Below are 15,446 nucleotides of genomic sequence, written 5' to 3' on the forward strand. Positions count from 1 at the left end.
GCTACCTAGAGTTTTGATGATTACTTTGTGATTTGAGGATTTTTATTGGTTTATGGTTTCTATTGTTGGATAATACTAAAGTAAAGAATCTTTTTATAATTGATTTGTTGTGTTTGCATATATAATTTTGATTTATTATTGATCCTTGTTCCGTATGTGTCTTGTTGAAAGTCTTTCAGTTGTAGACGCATATTTAGGTCGCTTATTGTGTGTTTGTAATTAATTTATGGTTTTACTAGACGTAGTAATCCATAGGAACATTGGTTGGTGATTTATTAAAATTTTATATTCTACCTATCTAGAGACTGAGAGGTAATAGATAGTTGGGTTGTCCTTCGGATTAGGTGTTTAGGCTAGAACGCTCTAACACGAGGTTTCCTAGATTTCCCTAGTTTCATTGCAATTTCGTATCTTATTGATTGTTCTTAGGTTACCCCTTGCACTTTAGGGTGTATTGAGATAGTGAGACTGAGAGGTAATCCATCTTTTAGGGTACTTTAGTATTGTTGGAGAGACTGAGAGGTAATCCAACCAATCGGTAAGTTTACACGCCCCTTAAGGTTTCCTTTTAGGTCACACCCGGAGAATGATCAGGGATCCACTAGGTTGTCTAAGGGTGTCGTATTTTAAGATCCCGGTTCCATCATAGTTTCCATAGCCGAGAGAGATCCAAGATTCACAAGTAGGATTCTAAACTTAGGTAGTGCTTTTCCTATCTTTGAGTTCGTCTAGGTAATCGAGTTAAAGTCATTTAGTGTTAGTGTCAGTTTTAGTTTAAGTATTCTTTAGTTTATAGTTAATAAATAAAAAAAACACAAAAATCAACTAAATCTATTGAATTAAGTTTTAAGTCAGAGTCTAGTTTTAGGTGTTGCTAATGTCCTTTGGGGTCGATATCCGGACTTCATTAGGCTTTACTACAGTTGATAGGTACACTTGCCTGTCTAGTGGTCTAGCATTAGGATAGTCTAGATTATAAATTTAAAACTAGAGTATCTAGGTTAGGTTAAGTTTTTATAGACCGCTTTCAGCACATCAAATCTATTGATAAAGGGGTTATTGGTTATGCTAACTCAGATTTTGCAAAAGATTTTGATAATGGTAAGTCAATGACTAGATATGCATTTACAGTTTGGGGATCTTTAGTTTGTTGGAAAGCATCCTTGCAGCATATTGTGACTCTATCTACAACAGAAGCAAAGTATGTGGCTCTTAAAGAAGCTGTTAAAGAAGCATTATGGCTTAAAGGTTTCATTTCTGAACTCAGAGGTATTTTGGTCCAACCTGTTGTCTGTTGTGATAATCAGGGTGCAGTGCAATTACCAAGAATGTTGTTTATCATGAAAGAACAAAACACATAAATGATAAATTTCATTTTATAAGAGATGTTGTTAAAGCAAAAGAAGTGACTGTTAAATCAATGGATACAATGGAAAATGGTGCAGACATGTTTACAAAGGTGTTGCAAGGTTCCAAGTTTAGTTTTGTTTAGATCTTCTAAACACAAGACAACATTGATGACAAGGTGGAGATTGTTAAGTATTTTGGTGTCATTAATGTAAACAGTGAAAGTTGAAGGGACTGCTCTGTAGATAGTAGTTTGGACTGGTTTTGTTAAGAAAGGAAACTTTAGGGACTAATGAGTAATTTGGAAAGATTAGTTGTTAAAAAGCGGTTAATAGAACTGTATAACAGGGGAAACAATTTCAATCAGGGTTTACTTTTCGTTTTCTTGATTTCTCTATAATTCATTCACAATAGTTTGTAATCTTTCTATTCGTGTTAATAATAATTGATTTCGTTTGTTCTTGATCCAATTTCACAACACATCAGATGCATTGCAAAGGTGTGGCGTTATGTGACGATGAACCAAAATCGGAGCAGCATGTTTTAATAATTGTTATGTGGCTACGATCATTTAGCAATTTATAAGTAACTGGTGTTAAAAATTGTGTCGGTATGTCCTTTCGACGTAAGTGATATTCTCAAAGTACATGTAAATATAAAGGTTAAAAAAGAAAAGGAAGCCTATCCAACCCAATATTCTTAAACCATGTGTAGTGGATGGAGCCCCTATGGGGGCGTTATGCGTCATGTGCCGTTACGTCACCATAAGGGCTTTATGACTAAAATGGGTGTAGTGGATGGAGCCCCTACTAATCATATCTCTTTATTAGTAATATTATTATTGATTAAAAATAAAATAAACCAACCCACCAATCAAAACCAACCCCCCCCCCCCCACGCGGCGCTATGTGGAACACCCCCCCCCCCCCTTCATAGTGTTCCGGGCGCTATGGGGGATCCATGGGGTGGGGTACACTCCAATACGCATGGTCTTACAACATGTTGGTGTATATGGAAAGTAAGAAATGAATCACCCTTCAATAACACTTGAGTATTATGAATAGGATAAAGGAAGACATTAAACCGAATCTTGTTCTTTTGTGTAAAAAAAATGGGTAAATGGCGGAATTAGAATGGGATACAAGGTGCTCATGCTCATTGTGAGATGACTGTGTGTGGTTATTATGTAAATTAGTGTTTTTGTAATTGATTGGTGTATATATTGGCGAGATTCACTGCCTGCTACTCTCTTTTCTTAATAAAATTGCAGCCGTTCAAAATGAAAACATAAAATGATCTAAGGATAGGATGGGTGCTCACTCACACTACCCTAGATCCCAACAATTATGCATCGTCATCTCACTTTTACCCACAACTACCCTAAAACCCCTTAAATCACTACATCACGCGTCACAAGTAGCGTAAACCATTTCACCTTTTTTTTAAGAAAAATAAATTAAATATAAGATGATTGGTGGTTGGATATCAAGAATGATTATGCAATTGCAGAGTTACCATTGTCACACCCCAACCTAAGGCGGAAATACTGGGGCGCGAACTGATTGTTCACAGCTCACAAGGTACTATCATACATTATAAAATATGACAATATCTATTTAATTTATTTATTTCAAATTTCAAATAAAGTACATAACTTTCAAATATAACAATAATAATCCCCCAAACTAAATAATATAGCAAATATTCTTTATTTTATTTCCTAAGGTCTTTCTATGCGCTCTTCACCTTAGCTTCAAATCAATTGTTAACCTGCATATGCGTAAAAAATAAAGAGATTTGTCAACAACACATGTTGAGTGATTTGATTACCAGTTTCCATGTACAATAATAATAAATATATAATATATAATAAGTGATAAATGCGCAAACAAAATAATGTGAGTAATAATCAATCAAACCATGAACAAATAATGTGATTGTCGGTTGACCATGCCTCACAAACACGGACTATGGCTACTAAGACGGCGTATGATCATACTGACATGCTAGACTTCCGATGGGCCTCTCCGAATATGATAGAATATAAACACTTAAAAAAGTAGCAATTAGCATGTATTTGAAATACACACAATAATTATGTTTGCGAGTTTGTGAATATATACGATATAAAATATGAATTTTATATGCATATGTCCCCAAAACATTTGAAAACACAAAAATAAAAGGGGAATGATATCTCACCTTGATGATTAAGCGAATAAACCGAGAGGTAGAATAAACGAGCAAAGTTAACGTGACAAGTTTTCTGATCCAAATAGACCTGAGACTTATACAAAATAAAATAGAGAAAATATCGAGAACATAGCCGCTGGAATCAATGCTAACGGATATCTAGAACTCCTGTTATGAAATTTTTAGTAAATAAGCGAGCTGGTACTGCCCAGAATCCGAACAGCGAGTCGGGAGTCGGGTTTTGGTCAGTAGCCTTAAAATATCATAACAAAACTAAAAGTCTTAAATTGACCCTCAATCTCAGGAATTGATTAAGGGTTATCGACAAGTGAGTGTTGTTGAATATTTGTCAGTTAACAACTTACCCGGATAATGCTTGAGTTGACAGGAAATTGAGGTCAAAGGTCAAAAAATCAGTAAAGTCAAACTACAGCTTCAAGTCATCGAGTAAATAAACAAATATGAGAGAGAAATCATCGGTTTGAGGTAGGTGACGGCTGGGAATGCAATGTATCAGTATTTTCTAGGGTTTGGAATAAGGTTTTGTTTATATAGTTAGGATATCAACTTGTAGGACAAGAAAACGACTCGTTTTGGTAAACGCATAACATATTAATGATGAAATCGGGTCTCATAATCTTTAATATATCGTTGAGATTGCAGAGATTGAACCTAGACACTACTCCATACAATATTAAATAACTTGTTGCTCAAATTTTGTGATTTAGGGGAAAGATTTAGGATTAAACGAAGATCGAAAAGCTCCAAATAGCTGAACTGAGCACGCTTCGCACCGCGTGGAGGATCAAGCCCTCCTCCTTCGCATCGGGCGAAGGGGGAGTTTTCACCAGCTTTCCATTTTTGGCAGCTTTGGTCCCTGAAGTTCAAAAATTGTATTTTTAAGCCATTTTAAGCGATTTTAAGAGTTTCTAAGCCCTATTTGGCATGATTGAAAGTTATGAAATTATAAAATAAGTTACTACAAGTTTTAAATGGTTCGAAAGCTTTGAATTACATTATCGAACCGGTTTAAACAAAAACGAAAAATCCGAGATGTTACAGTCTCCCCTACTTTAGTGAATTTCGTCCCGAAATTAAGGAAAACTAAAACATAATCGTTTTATAAATAATTAAACTTTAAGGAAAACATTTTTAAATAAAATTTTAAAATTTACCTTAACATAGAACTTTTAATAGCATAAGCGACACTCCAAATGAAAATCCAATAAGGGCACTTATATATAGGATGAACCAACGGCGTATCCACCATGTCCTTATCATCTTTACATTTGTATTGTTACTTAAATTACTTTCGGTTCAAGATTATGACACACGATTGTACGTATTATTAATTCCATGTGAGGACTTGGAAAATTACGTTCGCGACCATAATTACCTTTATCGTCGAATGGTCTGCATAATTCATCCCATCATGTGGTTTATAAAATGTGGAAAACCATAATTTTGAAAAATAGCACAAATTTTGATAAATTTAAATATAAAACCATAAGGCCATCAATGTACAAAACATTTCTAAAAATGAACGTTCGAGTTGATTTAATAAAACAGTGAAATTTCTAAAACATCTTTTGATGTAAAGTATAAATCTTGAAAATCGTAAGAGAATGGATTTCTTGAAGCAGATATTGGAATGGATTGTGATGAACAAGAAAGTAAGATAAGAGTACGATATTATAAGAAATTAACCTTGATAAATAAAAGAAGCTTAATCATGAGATAAAATGCGAAAAAGTGAAATAATCCAAATTGAAATTATCCAATAGCAAAATTAAGTAAAGATTAGATACAATGCATAACTTGGAAAGACAAAATAACAAAAGCAACAAAAATCTTCAAAGTATTCGAGAAGCTTTAGTTATGGTTGACTTGATTCTCTTTACTTGGAGCACTTGAGGTAGTTGGATCCATAGGAACTCGAGTAGTGGAGGTAAATGGATTTGGAATAGTTTGAATAGGTTGAGCTTGAACAGGTTGCAAGAGTGGGGTTTGATTGAAGTAAGTTTGGTAAAATTGAGCTTGTGGGTACGGGATTTGATAGGCTTGGGTTAAGTAGGAATGATCTTGATTGACGGGAGCTTGAAGGATAAAAAGTTGATAGGTTTGGACTTGATGAGCATTGGTAGTGTAGTAGGGTGCAGGTATAGCTTGAGCTTGGTGTGCATGGATTAGTAGAGGGCACATATTGCGGAGATGATTAGGGTCCCCATAATTGTAGCAAGCACAAGTAGTATGAGGTCTAGGAGCAGACGGTGCAAACCGTTGTAGGACGGCTTACGCTCCAAGCGGTGGGCGGCAAACATTAGCAAGGTGGCCGTAACGATTGCATTGGGTGCAAAGATGGCGCGGGGATTGGGTCAGATGATAATAGTTGCAAGTGGAGCATAACAGGTAAGGTCCGGTATAGGGTCTCATGTTCGGAGCATTTTGGTTTGGTTGAGGTTGATGGTTAGCTTGGTTAATGGCATAGTTTTGGTGGTTGGACATACGTTTGTGTTGAGAAGTGTTGTTATTGTGCGGAGTGGGTTTTGGTTCGACCTTAGCATCAGTTAAGGATTCGGTTTTGGAGTTGTCAAAGGAAGGTTTAGAGTCCTTTCGCGAGAGAGTTCCATCCCTAACATGGTCATCGGAAAGTGAGGTAGCAAGAGCAATAGCTTCCTCAATGGAGAGAAGGTCTCGACTAACCACAACATCACAGAAATTATTGGCAATCCACGGATATACTTTTGAATCCCACGAGACACAAGTGTTATGAGGTGGAGTACTAGCAGGCTAAGATCCTTGAAACGATTAGAATAAGTAGAGTTGTCACCACCAATTTGCTTGAGTTCCCAAACCTTAGTCTCAAGCCTTTGCAGTTCATGTTCAGGGCAAAATTCCTTCTTCATAGCTTCTTTGAGTTCATCCCAAGGTATAGTCATAGCAACCTCAGTTCCTTGAAGGGCTTTGAAAGTGTTCCACCAAGTAAGAGCTCGCTCGTCAAAGCCGCTCGAGGTAAACTTAGTCCGTTTTTCGTCTTGACATTCACAATGGATGAATATGTTCTCTATTCTCTCGAACCATCAGAGAAGTTTTGTGGCATTCTGTTCTCCAAGGTACGGGGGTGGTTTAGCACTAGTGAAGTTCTTGTAGTGAAAGTTTCTCGGGGCAGCTAAAGTAGCATAACCGTTTGAGTTGAGGCTCTGGATCTGGGTCAAAATCTCAGGCATAGCAGCAGCAAACTCCTTGGTGATTCTAGCAGCCAGATGGCGATCATGAGAAGCAGAGGAACGACATTGATTACGACGGTGATTTCTTAGGGAAGACATTCTACAAGGACCAAAAATAAAAATTTCTTGAGATAATGAGCAAGTTGTGTAAATGAGTTGATGTGAGAAAATAGGGAAATATAAATTTGTGCTAGTGGCCTGTCATGACTTGAGGATGAGTCGCGATTTAAAACAATGTGACAAGTTTTTGAGGTATTTAAATAGATAAACAATGCTTATTAACATTCAAAGATAAAATGTTATTGGGTTGAGCTTTCCATAGGATTTCCATGGTAGCTTGAGAACCCAATAAAATAATGAAACATGTCCAATGAGATGTCCTCCCATTAGTTTTCCATGACAATTTGAATGGCCCAAATAAATAACACAACATAAATTTTGTGAATTGGGCCTCCCATGAGCGTTCCATGGCAGTTTAATGGCCCAACTAAAATAACGAGTAACAAACAATTGAGTTTGTTGACCCTTGAGCGTTACATGTCATTTTAACTGACCCAACTAATTAACGAATTATCAAATCAATGGAGTTGGTTGGCCCATGAGCGTTACATGGCATTTTAACTGACCCAATTAAATATTGAATTAACGAACCCAAATATGAGTAGTTGGAGTATCTCGTGAATCACCACGGGTGATACTTCCAACCAAATATCAAATTAAAATAGGTTGAGAAATGGATAGTTGGAGTGTCCATGGATTGTCATGGATTTTCCACCCAACTAAGCATTTTAAAATAATTAAAATAAAATACTAGATATTTTCCCAAATTTAGCCATGAATCACCATGAATTCGGTTTTTAAAAGGAATGTTACCGTTGAACCGGTCACGTTTTACAACTTAGGGTTCCGGTCGTGTAACATTTTCTTCCGCTTTGGCCTATAAAATTGAGTACTGTGGTCAGGTTAACCTCCAGATAAGGAATAATGTCTTACCTTGGATTCTCTGAACTATTTTGCCAAGGCCCGACTCACAGTTCCCTCCCCCTTCCAGTTACTTAGAGGAACATGTCATGCTCCCATACCCTAAGGTGAGGGAGTAAAAACAAAACACAGGAAATCTTAAGGAATTTTCTAAAATAAAAGGCAATCTACTAAAAATAAAAGGATTTAAAAATATATTGAAGGTGAGGCATCGCCTCAGAATTTGTGTGTGTGTGTGTGTGTGCAATAAATAATAATAAAATAAAATAATTAACTTAGGTAAGTTGTAAACAATTAATAGGCACATAAGGCAGCCAGATAAGCATGTATGGGGTCCTAAGCATATTTCTATGACAATTTCTAATGACCTATCTTAAAACCTTCGGCTCGAATACCAATCTGTCACACCCCAACCTAAGGCGAAAATGTCAGGGCGTGAACTGATTGTTTACAGCTCATAAGGTACTATCATACATTATAAAATATGACGATATCTATTTAATTTATTTATTTCAAATTTCAAATAAAGTATACAAGTTTCAAATGTAACAATAATAATCCCCCCAAACTAAATGATATAGCAAATATTCTTTATTTTATTTCCTAAGGTCTTTCTATACGCTCTTCATCTTAGCTTCAAATCAACTGTTAACCTGCATATGCATAGAAAATAAAGAGCTTTGTCAACAACACATGTTGAGTGAGATGATCACCAGTTTTCATGTATAAATATAATAAATATATAATATATAATAAGTGATAAATGTGCAATCAAAATAATGTGAGTAATAATCAATCAAACCATGAACAAATAATGTGATTGTCGGTTGACTATGCCTCACGAACACGGGCTATGGCTACTAAGAGGCATAGGATCATACTGACAAGCTAGACTTCTGATGGGCCTCTCCGAATATGATAGAATATAAACACTTAAAAAGTAGCAATTAACATTTAATTGAAATACACAAAATAATTATGTTTGCGAGTTTGTGTATATAAGATATAAAATATGTATTAGATACGCATTTGTCCCCAAAACATTTGAAAACAGTAAAATAAAAGGGGAATGATATCTCACCTTGATGATTAAGCGAATAAACCGAGAGGTAGAATAAACGAGCAAAGTTAAAGTGACAATTTTTCTGATCCAAACAGACCTAAGACTTATAGAAAATAAAATAGAGTAAAAACCAAGAACATAGCCGCTGGAATCAATTCAAATGAATATCTAGAACTCCGGTTATGAGATTTTCAGTAAATAAGCGAGCTGGTACTTACCAGAATCCGAACAGTGAGTCGGAAGTCGGGTTTTGGTCAGTAGCCTTAAAATATCGAAACAAAAATAAAAGTCTTCTGGACCAAAATTCGGTTCCGACTAGAAGCATGAGAAATAGATCGGTCAAAGTTATTGACTAAAATACCCTTAAACAGGTTTGAGTTAAATTGACCTGTCAATACCCCTCAATCTCAGGAATTGATTGAGGGTTATCGACAGGTGAGTGTTATTGAACAATTGATCAGTTAACAACTTACCCGGATAATGATTTGAGTTGACGGGAAATCGAGGTCAAAGGTCAAAAAATCGGTAAAGTCAAACTACAGCTTCAAGTCATTGAGTAAATAAGTAAATATGAGAGAGAAATCATCGGTTTGAGGTAGGTGACGGCTGGGAATGCAATGTATCAGTATTTTCTAGGGTTTGGAATAAGGTTTTGTTTATATAGTTAGGATATCAACTTGTAGGACAAGAAAACGACTCGTTTTGGTAAACGCATAACATATTAATGATGAAATCGGGTCTCATAATCTTTAATATATCGTTGAGATTGCAGAGATTGAACCTAGACACTACTCCATACAAGATTAAATAACTTGTTGCTCAAATTTTGTGATTTAGGATTAAACGAAGATCGAAAACCAAATAGCTGAACTAAGCGCGCTTCGCACCGCGCGGAGGATCAAGCCCTCTTCCTTCACGCCGGGCAAAGGGGGAGTTTTCACCAGCTTTCCATTTTTGGCAGCTTTGATCCCTGAAGTTCCAAAAATGTATTTTTAAGCCATTTTAAGCGATTTTAAGAGTTTTTAATCACTATTTGGCATGATTGAAAGTTATGAAATTATAAAATAAGTTAACACAAGTTTTAAATGGTTCGAAAGATCCGAATTACATTCTAGAATCGGTTTAAACAAATACGAAAAATCCAAGATGTTACACCCATCTCCAACTCTCTTATCTTCCCTTATTGGAGAGTACTAACCCAGACAGCTACCTCAATTGAATACCTGTTATGAGGGGATGGTGTACCCTCTTAGGGTATCTTACTTTCAAACAAAACTTCCATTACACCCCTCAGGTAGTATATTAAACCATGTACTTTTCAAAGATTTCTTGATTCTTATAAAAATTGGGAGAAACCCAACGATATTGGGTGGTGGGTCAACCTAACCAACCCCACCTTTTTTTTTCCTAATATTCATATATAATATACTAGTTTGAAACCCGTGTATTACACGGGGAATTAATAAAAATTATAATATTTAAACATTAAGCAAAATACAGTCAATAACACATAACACAATTATCATATATTATTAATACAATTACAAAAATTACATAACAAACATTACGAAACTATTTTACAAATAAGAAAAAATTCCTTGTACACTACATTTGTGGTTTTATTGGTCAGATTACCTTGTTTATCAAGAATTAGAATCTTTAGCCCCCACCTGCTTGTAACTCTTGACAAGGCGACATATAGCTATTCATGTGAGAACACGGGTTCTTTCAAGTACAAATCAACTCTAGATAATGATTGACCTTGGCTTTTGTTTATGGTTATCGCAAAACATACTGCAAGGGGAAACCGTCGTCTTTGAAACTTATATGCTATTTTGTTGTCTGTTGGAGTCGGTGGTGATCTGTGGATCAAAACTCTATGTCCAATGTTAGTTCCAGAAATAATTTTTTCTTCAATTACACGAGTACCTAAAGATATAATTTGTAGTCGAGTACCGTTACATAAGCCCTCTTTCTTGTTAAGATTTCTAAGGAGCATAATAGGAACACTAGTCTGAACTCGATATTACAAAAACCGGTTTGTAGTTATAAACCACTGGGTTAGGACCCGGTTTGGAGTTCTTTTTTTTTTTTACCTAAAACCGGTTTGAAGCCGATATTTTGGAACCAGTTAGACAAAAACAGGTTTCATCCGGTTTAAAACCTCGTTTGTAGCTCTAAACAAATTTATATCTCACATATCAAATCCATTTATAGCTCATTAACCATTCCATGTAATGCCCCATTGAAAAATCAATTTATTGTAAAGGAAAATATGATTGTAATTATAATAAGAAAGATATTTTGGAACCGGGTAGTCAAAAACAGGTTTAACCCGGTTTAAAACCCGTCTGTCTATATCAATGTTGTAAAAGTAGGTTTACAAGGCCGAGTACTCCCCGAGTACTCGCTACAAGGTATGTCGCCGAGGGGAGTTTCTTTAACTCCGCCTAGTTACTAAGAATCGGTCAAAGATGGTCAACCTTAGCCAGAATCATATTTAGTCGGTGGACTTGAGCCGATTTTAACTTAAGAAATAAAACACAATTCTTATTTCTATAATATTAAAGAACAAATATCATTTTTTAATTAATGATTAGTAATTCTTAGAATAATTTATGTGTATTTCTTCTATTTATATTGATATTTACATATTTTATTTTAAATATTAGTAAAATAATGTTATTTGACAAATATATAATATCCAAAAATTAATTTTCTTCATATTTACTATATTCGAGTACTCTCCGAGTACTCCGAGTACACCCAACTCCCCAGTCGACCGCCTAGGGTCCGCCTAGCAACTTTTGCAACCTTGGTCTATATACGTCAGCTTCAAAACTAATTTATAGCTCACATATCATATTCATTTATAGTTCATTAACCATTCCATGTAATGCCCGGTTGAAATTTGGAAATCAATTTATTGTAAAGGAAAATAGGAAATATCAATTGAAAATCAATATATGGTAATTAGTTCCATCTGTAATGACAATATCAATACACAGATACCAACACTGATCGGATAATATCAATTGACGTAAGTGTTGGTTGACGTACATGAAAACTCAAATCTATTGGTAGCATATGGCAAGCAAAAGATTCTTGGTAATGTTTTGGTTGACAGTTTCTCAAGGTTATAAAAAAAGATGATATATACAATCTGTCAAAACTTCTTTATAAAATATAGGCCTTTAAAGTATAAAGAACCAGACGTTCAATGAACAGCTTGGTTTAAACCGAAAACTGGTTTGCGCACCTCTAGTAACAAATGTGTTAACTACTATTTTAAAAAGGAAGCGGTAAATAGAAAATGTTGTTTAATAATTTATTGTTGTTGTATAATAAAGGAAAATAACCTAAAATGAAAAGTGACATACATTTACACTAAATGTGTCAACGGACGCACCAACAGTAATGGAGTCGGATTCTTGATGCTATTGAATGAATTAAACAAACCAATTTAAGTAAGACTAAAAAAATCAAAATATCAATTGATTTGAAATTAGAAATGATTCTTCATTAAAAAAGTGTTGATTGGCCATGGAAAGTGTAAAATATCAATTGAAAAAGTGTTGGTTTACCATTCTTTTAGACAATTAGCAAACCAAGGATAGGATAACAATAAGCTATTGATGAAAACAAAAAATCATTCCTTTTGAAAATTAAAGTTGAAATCCAAGCATTAGTGAAAAATAATTAAATAAAAAAAATTTCAAAAAGTTAAATCCCTATAGAAAAAATTCCAAGCAGAACAAATCTAGATTTTAATTAAAACAGATAAACTTTATTTTAAAAGATCAACATGTTTAGTCGTATTGCTTTGACTTTTGAACAGTTATTAAGTCAAATTCGATACTTACAAGTTACAATCTTAAAAGTTAATACAATATAATTGTTAATATATTAAATACATAATTAAATTAAATTGATTTATCTAGTGGATATGAGTTAGAAAAAGGGGGAGTCATGAAAGCATGACAAGTGACAAAACATGGTACTCTTTTATTAGAGTAGTAAGATATTACGGTTTCTCGACTAAAACCTGTGAACGAATTTTATAAACGTATTTAAAAAGAGCAATCTATACATGCTTCATTTGAAAAATAAAGTGAAAAAAATAGAAGAAAAAAATGAGTTTGAATTTCTATTAAGTATTTTAGTTATTCTTTTTAAATGATTATTGTTATATTTTTATGATCATGGTTTTCTCAAACACTCATTGTAGCTCTTAGTTTATCATTTTAACCCATGAACATTATTATTTTAATGACTGACCCGACCTAATGGAGAAGTTAAACCCAAGTGTACTCTTATATATTTGTGGAAATAAGATTGTTTAAGCATTAAGGCGCCCATAGTCGCCATAGTTAGCAAATAATTATCATGTTGTTTGAACTTATTATAGGCCAAGAATTTGATTGTGTGACTAAGAGTGAAATCGTAATAAAAAATTAGGTTTTGAACATCATTCTTCTTCGATTTTAACTATTAAAATTTAATTATTATACATATTTTATACTTTGTGCTTTTAAAGGGCTTTATTATGCATAACATCATAATTAGCACAAGGACCGCATTTACATATACGCTTTTCATCTCAACATTAACCTTAAAAATTTTGAAATAATATCAATTAACTCACTACTTTCTCTTTTTCATTAACTTAATTTATGTATCACGTTGTAATTAGAGTTGTCAAAGCATGTCTTATCGTGTTAAAGAAGTACCTAATTAACCGCCCTAGATGTAATACACATTTCGGAGAATTAATTGGCAAAAATCATTCTTGAAATTTATAAATGGAAGTTCCTCATGTTTTATCTCATCACATATTTTTGTATAGCTTGACATGTCAAACAAATGGCATTATTCGTTTTTTTTCATATGTTATATTCTCCTTGTTAAGACATCAAGTATTGAAATTAATTACATCATTGTTAATATTTAACAACAAATTTGTTTACATAATATGTTTAGGCTATATGTAGTAGAGAGGGTGGAGGCGCCAACTCCATCACGCCAAGTTAGCACCTCCATTTCGTTAAACCATTACACCTTTGTTAACATGGGCACCAAACTTCAATTCCCACATGTCCCCTCCTCCTCTTCCCTCTCTCTCCTCTTCATTAACGGGTGAACGAGTGTGAGAGTCAATGGGTCAGGGTGGGCTCATTTGCAAACCAGCCAATCATATATTTACTATATTATTCACTTTTTTCTTTTATTTTGTATTTAGTTAAAGCCACTAAATAATTGTTAAAGAGTGGTTTAGTTAAAGTACTAGTGCCTAAGTGACAGTGACGTAGTACCTTTAAATCCTCTTTTAACATCAGTCACTATACATATCCTAATTAGAGCAATTTAAAAGAAGGATTACAAATTTTTATAGGTGAAAAAATATTTCGTTTTAACTAACTTTATGAAAATTATGGATTTCTAAAATGGCTATGGTTATGGGGGAGTTCCAATAACTAAACGATTCTGATTAGATGTAAACTAGAGTTTTACCAGATGCATTGCGTCGGGTAGGCCGGTAAAACTCAGGCGGTAAGTCGATGTAACATCTCGGATTTATCGTATTTGTATTCGTTTATGTTTAAACCGATTCGGGAATGTAATTCGGATATTTCAAACTATTTTTTATTGGTATTTAACTTCGTTTAACTTATTTTATAATTTTATAACTTTCAATCATGCCAAATAGCCCTTAGAAACTCTTGTAAATTGCTTAAAATGACTAAAAAATACATTTTCAGAACTTCAAGGACCAAAATTAACAAAACAAAAGTGGTCAGGATTATACCCACGCCAGGTAGCGTGACCAAGAACCCTATACCGGGTCACGGGGCTCGGCCAGCCCATCAGATCAACAAGATTTTGATATTTTAAGTCCTAACTCGTGTTTTAATGCAAAATCACTTATTTTTGGACCAAATCGCGTGTCTTAAGGTCCAATAAAACCCTCCTAGACTTGGTACATGTTCACATACACTAGGAGAGAACAAAATTTGATTAATTCTCAATTAATTGAGTCATCAAATGAGATTTGGTTGCTTAACGAACTTTTTGACTAAAATTAACTTGTGTCTACTAATCCTATATAAACAAGACCTTATCATCTGCAAATCTCTTCCCTAAACCCTAAAAATATCTGTAGCAGCTTCACCCTAAATAATCACACGAATTCCCCTCCGTTCTTGCTATTTTATTCAAGATTGGTAGTGTTCGTGTTGACTTTGTTACTTTCTCAGTTTTGACTTCGTTTCCTTATCAATCTAAGTATTTTCCGGATAAGTTGTATTATGTAAAGTTATTCTTCATTACTCAATAGTCAATAACCCTCAATTAATTTTTGATATTGATGGGAATTGACAGGTCAATTTGACTCTGACTCGTTTAAGGGCATATTGGTCAACAACATTGACCAATCGTTTTCTATCACTTTTGGCCAGAACTGACTTTCGGTCCAGAAGACTTTTATTTTTGTCTCAAGATTTTAAGGCTGCTGACCAAAACCCAACTTCTGACTCGTTATTCAGATTCTGGCCAAAACCAGCTCGCTTAATTGTAAAATATCTCATAACCAGAATTCTAGACATCCGTTTGGATCGATTCCAGCGGCTATGTTCTCG

Source organism: Bidens hawaiensis, unplaced genomic scaffold, assembly GCF_021521415.1.
Source record: "Bidens hawaiensis isolate Kalapana, Puna unplaced genomic scaffold, B.hawaiensis_p1.1 tig00031097_1, whole genome shotgun sequence".
NCBI classification, from domain to species: domain Eukaryota; kingdom Viridiplantae; phylum Streptophyta; class Magnoliopsida; order Asterales; family Asteraceae; genus Bidens; species Bidens hawaiensis.